Genomic DNA, 8,524 nt, shown 5'->3' on the forward strand with positions numbered 1-8,524 from the left:
TCCGTTGCAACTATTGTAGCAGAGGGTTTTTGGATTTCGGTTTTAAATATCACCTCAATATTCGATTTCGAAGTGTAATATATCGTTAATGCACTAACGTAATATGTATTACTTGCGCGTCTTGTAGCAACGGCTAAATGTATGTGGTTCAGTGTTTTTGACAGACATAATATTGTAATTAATATTATATAATAGGTATATACTATATGTATATGATATAAATATTATTTATTACTCACAGCTTGTATTTCGTCGTGGTGATACTTAATTAGTTTTGAAGATGGAGATGAATATTATTATTGCACTAGTCATCCATTTCCCCGATGACAATATTTTTATAATCGAAACTGCGTGTGTGTCGGGAATACATTTTAGTTCACTGCATATTATTATAAATTAAGTGTACTACGTTAAGGAATAAAATACGGGTAGATCGTATATCGAGTAAATATATAAAGTAAAGAAATACAAATGTAAGAAATAGGTAAATTTAGAAAGTAAAAATTACTATATAATTTAATTTTTATAGTTTTTTATTGTATTTCTTGTGGTTCCTACCTATGTTAGATATGGTAGAATTTAATGTTATATTAAATTTAAAGGGGATGAAAACATCGTTGGATATTTGGAAAACATATTTTAAACGGAGAATATAATAGAATAAATCACATTTCATTTAAAATAAGGTATGTTCTAAAAAAAAAATATATATATACTATAAATGATTTTTAAAACTTTTATAATTTGTATTTTAAATTGTTTGACCTAATTTGTTCAAAACAATATTTTTCATTAGTTAAAAGCTAACATATTATTAGTTTATTACTGAAATACATAATAATATAGTGACAAAGTCTAAAAAGTAAAAATGATATTACATCCGAGTCTTTATTTCTCAACTATTAATAAATTAAGTAATGAATACTTATTACTATTATATTACTATGTTTATCGTAAATCATATGATTTTGAGAATTTTAGTAATTTGTAAACAATTTTTAACTTGTATGTATATTAACTTATACGTAAAATTGATTTAAATACTTATTTTTATTAAAAAGGTTTTTATATTCGTCTTGCTAAAAACTAATAATAATTTAAAAGAAGAAAAATAAATTATTTGTATAGTATAACTTAAAAGTTACAGCTATTTTCAAAAATGTAGTTTGAACATAATTATATAATATATTTTGAAGTCAATTATTTATTAACAGTAATACAATTCAACTATAACGGGTATCTCATTAAAAAATAAAATAAAACTTTTTACAACCTAACTTAAATTTCTACTTAAATAGTTATTTTATTCAAAAGCATTATTACGCATACTTAAAATTCTAAACGATAATTAAATAAAAAACTACGTCTTATAGTTAATATATTTAAAAAAAATAAACTTGTGATTTGATTAGGTACCTACCTACCTATACCTTACTAAAATTAAAATATATTAATTTTTATAATTTTATTTATTAGCAATTATTGGTTTCAGTCACGTTGAAAATACTGAAAATTTATATCCCATTTATTAGTAAAAAAATTTTAATTCACGGATGGCATACTTGTCGTGCTGCAGATGAAAAAAATATGTGTAGACTGTAAACAAATAATGAGATCTATCTTCCGATCCACAGATATATTTATCTTACGTCGTTCGGAGACTTACTACATTTCGTAATGCGAAGCATATTAAAAAATATTTAAATACCTATTATATAATATAATAATATGTTTACAAAAATAACACTCGAATTGTAGCCTTTCCATATTATTGCCGGTATATACATCATAAATATTAGTAAGAAGTAAATTGTTTATAAGGAATCAAATATATTTAACAGTATAATGTTTTTAATATTAATATTATAACATCTAATTTCGAATGTCATTTATACATTTAAAAACTTTTAAAATTGATTTTTTATTACAAAACTGTTTGCATTTATAGTAATAACTAAGTATAATTATTTTATGCTTCTCAAAGTCATAACAATGCATAATTAAGATTTTGTTAAATATAGCTACCCTACCGTAAAATTTTACCGTTTTATTCACTTCTTTATACATTTTTTGAACTTATTTCCGAAAGAAAAAAAAACTACTCGTTATCTTTAAGTCAATGACTCCATAGAATAAACTAAAATTATGACATCATGATATCATAGGTACATATTACATGTTATAGAGTTTGTATAAATAGATATTCTTGAAATTTTCAATATGCACACGTAAACGCAGAGTATTTTTTTTCCAACAATTTGCACATGTTGGTGTGATGTTATACACACGTTAATTGTAAATATAAAGTCAATACAAATGTTTCGGGATGTTAACGATTCGCTCAGAAACTTGTTTATAAAACGTTCCAGTGACACAAGGACACAGGTGTGCCGCTTCCGTATTCAATTAAAAAAAAAAATTTATATAATAGAAACAATGTATAATATAGACGCCTAACAGCCTATAAGATGAATTATACGAGGATGTCCTTCATGAGTGGACCTTCAATCGGAAATCGAAAATTTACAACTTACGACACGCTGAATACGAATAATAAGTCCGATATATGCTACAAACTTCAAACTGTTTACTTAAGCAAAAGGTAAATATTAATATACTTTTGGAACGCATTTTGTTTGCGATCATCCGGTTATAATATTGTGAGTAGAATGTAAAAATTAAATCAAAGACACAACAATATCGTAAACCAATTGTGACAATTACTTGTCTTATTGCTTTAAAATTACAATTTTTTTTTTAAAACAAATTCTATTAAGCCGATAGCTTTGGAGACAAGAGATCACATAACATTGACTTATTGTGTAATAATCGATTTTTATACATAGATAATGATTTATACATTAGTTTACAAGTAAATGTGATTTTATATATATTTTAATCACGTCACTCAGTAACTAAGTACGTACGCATTTATTTTATATGTAAAAAAAAAAAAAATAAGTAAATTTATGGTGATTACGTGAGTAAATCAATAGTTTATACACATTTATATGTACACTTAAATTTATGATTCTGCACAAATTTTTATGGAGACGAAGTATCGTCAGTACTTTCAGTTCATTTTAAACCTAAAAATAAGCAAATCGTTAAAAGTGTAGTTTTCGTATTATGTGAAAAAAGAATTCACAGGTTTAATACCTATAAAATATTTTGTAAAGATCTTATATGTTTTACATTGAGAAGATTTAAAATTATAGGTTTGCTAAACTGATATTATAATTGCACAATAATAAATAGTTGGTTAACCGTGATATTGTATGCATATTATTAAGCTACCTATAAATTGTATGGAAATCAACCAAATAAGTTTTATTATGTCGACAGGTCAGATATAATTTTATTTACTGTTTTAAACGATAATGCATAGAATGGGATTATATTATTATACTTACTGCATGTATGTGCATAAGAAATCTAATTGCAAAGGTGGGGTGGGGCTTATTTCCAGAGTGATTAAGAAGATAAATTATTTTTGGTTGTAAGCCCGGTTCAATAACTCCTCAATTACTGGTTAGATCTGCCTGTGATTAGATTAGAAAATAGTATTTTTATTTTTAAACTCGTTTCATACTCATTTAAGGGATATTTTTATTGTATTTACGTATTTTATAGCCTGGAGTTATCTATTTTATGTAAAGTTTCATTTGTTCGATATATTTTCTATAAGTCTATCACTTCGAATCATTACTTCAAGAATTTATTTTTGTTTACATTGTAAATTATATTTTTCATGGTGTCAAGGCGTAAAAATAATAATTGATTGATTGATTGATATAATTTTGTTTTGTGCAATGGATTTTGCTGTTGTGAAAACAAAACTTTCGGATAAATATAATTTAAATTTAAATTGTACACATTAATGAAATTTTCGTTTTTGATATATTCTTTTGAACCATGATTTATTTTCATATGGCTTAAGTTATATAACATAACTTACATAACTCATATTGTAAATATTATGATTATGGATAAAATAAACTTATATTTTTTTAGGAAAATTTATAAACTTTATTTTATATTAAACCTTCGTTGTATATCATATGATAATATCTCATGCTTATCGATTATCAAAAGTTCATGAATTTGATTTTGCTGAAAAGTATAAGATTAATGTAAATTATTATTAGGTATAATAACGAGAGCAAACAAAAGTAATCGAAATATCGCTCAAAAAACCACATGAAATCGCGTATATATTATATATATATATATATGTATTTTCTGGTATGTAAATAGTTATTAATCTTCACGGTTTGATAAATTTGCTGAATCGTTCATTGCCGTACGAGTTTTCATCGTATGATTGGTCAGTTTGACACATGTGTTTATTTTTTTTTTTTTAATGTTCGCTTACGAAGATCTTTGAATACTATTTAACGTCGTGCACGTCATAACATGTGAATGGTAGGTATAAATATTATCATCTACCTATGTGTAGCAAAGTTGACAGTTTTTCGTCCTATTTTTGAGAGGTAAGAAAAAATATATATTGTTGATGACAAAAAAAAACCAGTTAAGATGTAGCGCGTTGAAGTATAATCATTTATACCGATGATTGATTGAATAAAAATATAATATATTTTAAAAATCGATTTCAAACTAGGAATATCAATTTGAGTGGGCTCTGGGAAAGTTATTTTTCTCACAAAGTAAACAGTGTTAAAATAAAGTGACAAGAGCAGACGTTGTAGAGAGTACAAAGGAGATGAATTGTTGTTTATATGTATATTATATATATATATATATATACATTTTATTCGTTTATACGCATACGGCCCGGAAGTTTCATGATAATTGTTCTTTACTCCACTACATCGTACTCAGCTGTGAATTTAAACAGCCGTCGAGTTTCTCACTTTTAAATAATAATAATTAACCCTTTAATATTTCCGTAATCTTTGTGACCAAAGCTTAGACGCTGACGCATAATGAAAAACAAATATAGATGTATTTTCACAAAAATCGCGATATTGCATATATTATTTAAAAGGTCGTAAGTTCTTGTCAGATTTAAGATAGTATTTGGAAAGAAAACTGAAAATGACGATTATTATGACTATATCAAAAAAAGATATTATTATGAAATGTAATTTTAGTGTTATAAGCTGAAAAACTATCTCCACTAAGAATCTTTTTCGTATACGTTCCGATATATTATAGAATTCAAATTTAATACATCCATAATAATTATTACCCACCCGACACTAAGCGCTAAGCGGTATCCACTTGCCCATCTTTTTTTGTTTATTTAATAATGAATTTAGTAGAGTTATGATTTTTGAATATTTTTGAAATACTTAGACAATATTCTCAAATTCTTGAAATTGTTTGTATTACTTGAGTTGTATGTCCTTTAGTTATTAAATAAGAAATAGTTTTTTAGTTATTAAAATTTTCATATTAGAGATTAATTCCTTAAAAATGGTTTTACAAAAATATCAAATTGATGTTATATACTAGACCTTATATTTATTACAGATACTTGGACCATTTTTATAAATTATAAATGTTAATAGGTTAATATTAATTACTAATATTTTTAAACCACTATATAGTTTATTATATTCCAAACTTTCATTATCATGGTTCTATTATCATTAGTACAAAATGTTGAATAGCTCAAAAATCATTCGTTCAAAATTTAATATTTTTATTCGAAAAATAACCAGAAGTTACATGGCACTCTTTGAGTAGTAAAACAAAATCTTAAGAATTTTAAAAAAGGTCTTTAAGTACATTTAAAATTTATAAAACTTAGATTTAGAATTACTGAAATATTGAAGAAAAAAGATGGGCGAGCGCCAAGCATGCTAGGTGAATCACTCTTATTTATTATAATATATGTATTTATAATTTAACTAAACAAATTATTTTATTTACTTAATACCTATTATACGAATCGATTGATACTTTTATCTTATAAAAAATATAGAATCACAACAATTATTGTTGAATTTTCACCAGAATTATGTATTAAAATTCTTTTAATATGCCATGCACAAATCATATAGGTAGATACATTTTTATATTTTTATGTACCCTTCAACTGTTTGATATATTGACGTGCAAACGATGTAATTATAATATTTTGGTGCAGCTAAATAGACGATGTGCAAACGATCTATGTGCCCGTTGATTATATATAAATGTATATTATAAACAATAAACATTACATAATAATATTCTCGTTGCGAATAATAGGGCGACGTGTGGTGTACGATGATGGATTGGATTTATGCAATTTCACCCCTCCGCAGGTCATTTCCATCATGATTTCGGATCTATATGTGTATAGTGTTATCATCATTGCTGCGTGTCTCATGAACTGACAAAATTCAGACGTAGGACATCTACTGATATGACGCGTGGGTGCTCGCGGCGATCCTTTCTCTATAGCAGTGGGATCAGTTGGTCGGATGCCGGTATACTGCAAATAGCTACGACGACGGTCGACGACACAATATTATAATATAATATCGTGATCACGATTCGTGACACATACCATTGAGATTACAATATGTACTCATGGACATCTCTTTAACAGATTACTATTCACTATACATAATATTGTACGTACATACAAATATACAATATTTAATATTATAATATTATACTATTTTATATTAAACGCATTTTGTAGATATAATGAACGGACAACTATTATACTACCTATCTATTATAATATTTACAAACAGCGTTGAATCCTTGAATTATAATATATATATTATTGAATCGACGTCGTTTATAAATGGCTCATACAACGTACATAGGTATATACAGTGGTAAATATGGCAATATTTAAAACCAATATAACTATACTTCAGTAGTTAAGTACTTAAGTACAATGATTAATGCTATAGTTCTAAAAGATACTTAAAGCGGTTTAAAGTAAAAGGAAGTATTAGAAAGTCTTTAAAAATAACTTATAAACAAATTGAACTTTTTTAAATATTAAGTATTTATTAATTATTGTGATTTGTAATATTAAATAAAATACTACAATTATTCTAATGTCAACTGCTATTTTGATATATTATAAAGTGCAATAAATGAATCACTAATAAGCAATAAAATATAAACAGGTAGGCAAGTAGTTACAGTTTTTTTTGTTGACATTTATTGAAACGAAAAAACAGACAATTATCCATGTATATAAATAGCTAAAAAGAGTTATACTATTCTGATAATTTTATCGTAAAAAGAAAATGATAACATAAAAATTTGGTGAAAATTTCAAATATTTAAGGTAATTCGTTTTTGAGTTACCTATACCAAAAAAATAAAATCGATTTTGTGTAAAAAATCTGTTTTTACTTATTTTTTTTTCGATTAAAAAATAAAGTATTGGGCATTTTTGTTAGTTTTGACCCCCTCCCCTCCAAGGACCAACTAGATCCATTTTTTTTACCAAAAACCACCCCCATTTTTTTAAAAATCGAAGCATTTTTACTACTCCAAAAGATGATGACAGACAGAAAAAAAACACACATCATTGTAAAATCAATACATGCATCGCTCCCCTCAGAATCAAGTATAGTCTCATAAAGTTTCATCACGAACATTTATATATTAACGTAATAAGTACTCTCTTTTTAAGCTCAAAAATTACTTTTGTTGATATAATTGCTTAGAGAAGCTACATTTAAAAAAAATGTATATCTCAGTGGTAAATTAATATTAAACCAAATGACCGTAAAAGTAAATTAAGGAAAAAATACATTATTTTAAATGGTCACGTCGACAAACATGGAGTGAAATAAAAAGATAATGGTATACTGACTACTGGTAGTAATATCTATTAGTTTTTATTGAATAGTGAAAAAATGTGTTTTATATTTCATGTTTTATTTATAATCAAATGTTAATTTTTCAAGTGTAGTAATTTTATGTGTTTGCACTTAAGTTGTTTAAATGATCAATTCATCTAGTAGGTATTTATTTCAAAAATAACATTTTTATACAAATCACTTCAATTTGCATATATATTATTGTATTTTTCACTAATATAATTTATTATTCGTGTTTACAATACAATGATAATGATTAATGGGTAAAATAAAAAGTATATTATTATGCTGAATATTTTATTTAAAAAATGATTTGACAAATATATTGATTTTAGATAATGTAATTTGGTATAATATTTATATTGTACAAAAACTAGGAAGTTACGTTATTACTAATTAGTAATTTGTAGTATTTTATAGACTACTTGTCTATTTATCGTGTATACAGAATACAAATACACAAAAATTGTTGTGTGTAATACATCTACTACATCTATTACTTCACTCATAATATAAAATAAAATAAATGTTCATTTGACTTCTTTATTATTATTTTTTGGTTTTTATTGACATGATGACCTAGCTAAAATATGTATTTTGTAATGTAAATATATACTTTGTTATTATTATAATCATTTGATTAAATTATTGTACTGTAAAAGTCCTATCCTTCTCTTTTTAATAAAAATAAAGTAGAAGGATATAAATGGAAAGTT

This window comes from Rhopalosiphum padi, chromosome 1 (genome assembly GCF_020882245.1).
Source record: "Rhopalosiphum padi isolate XX-2018 chromosome 1, ASM2088224v1, whole genome shotgun sequence".
Classification (NCBI taxonomy): Eukaryota; Metazoa; Arthropoda; class Insecta; order Hemiptera; family Aphididae; genus Rhopalosiphum; species Rhopalosiphum padi.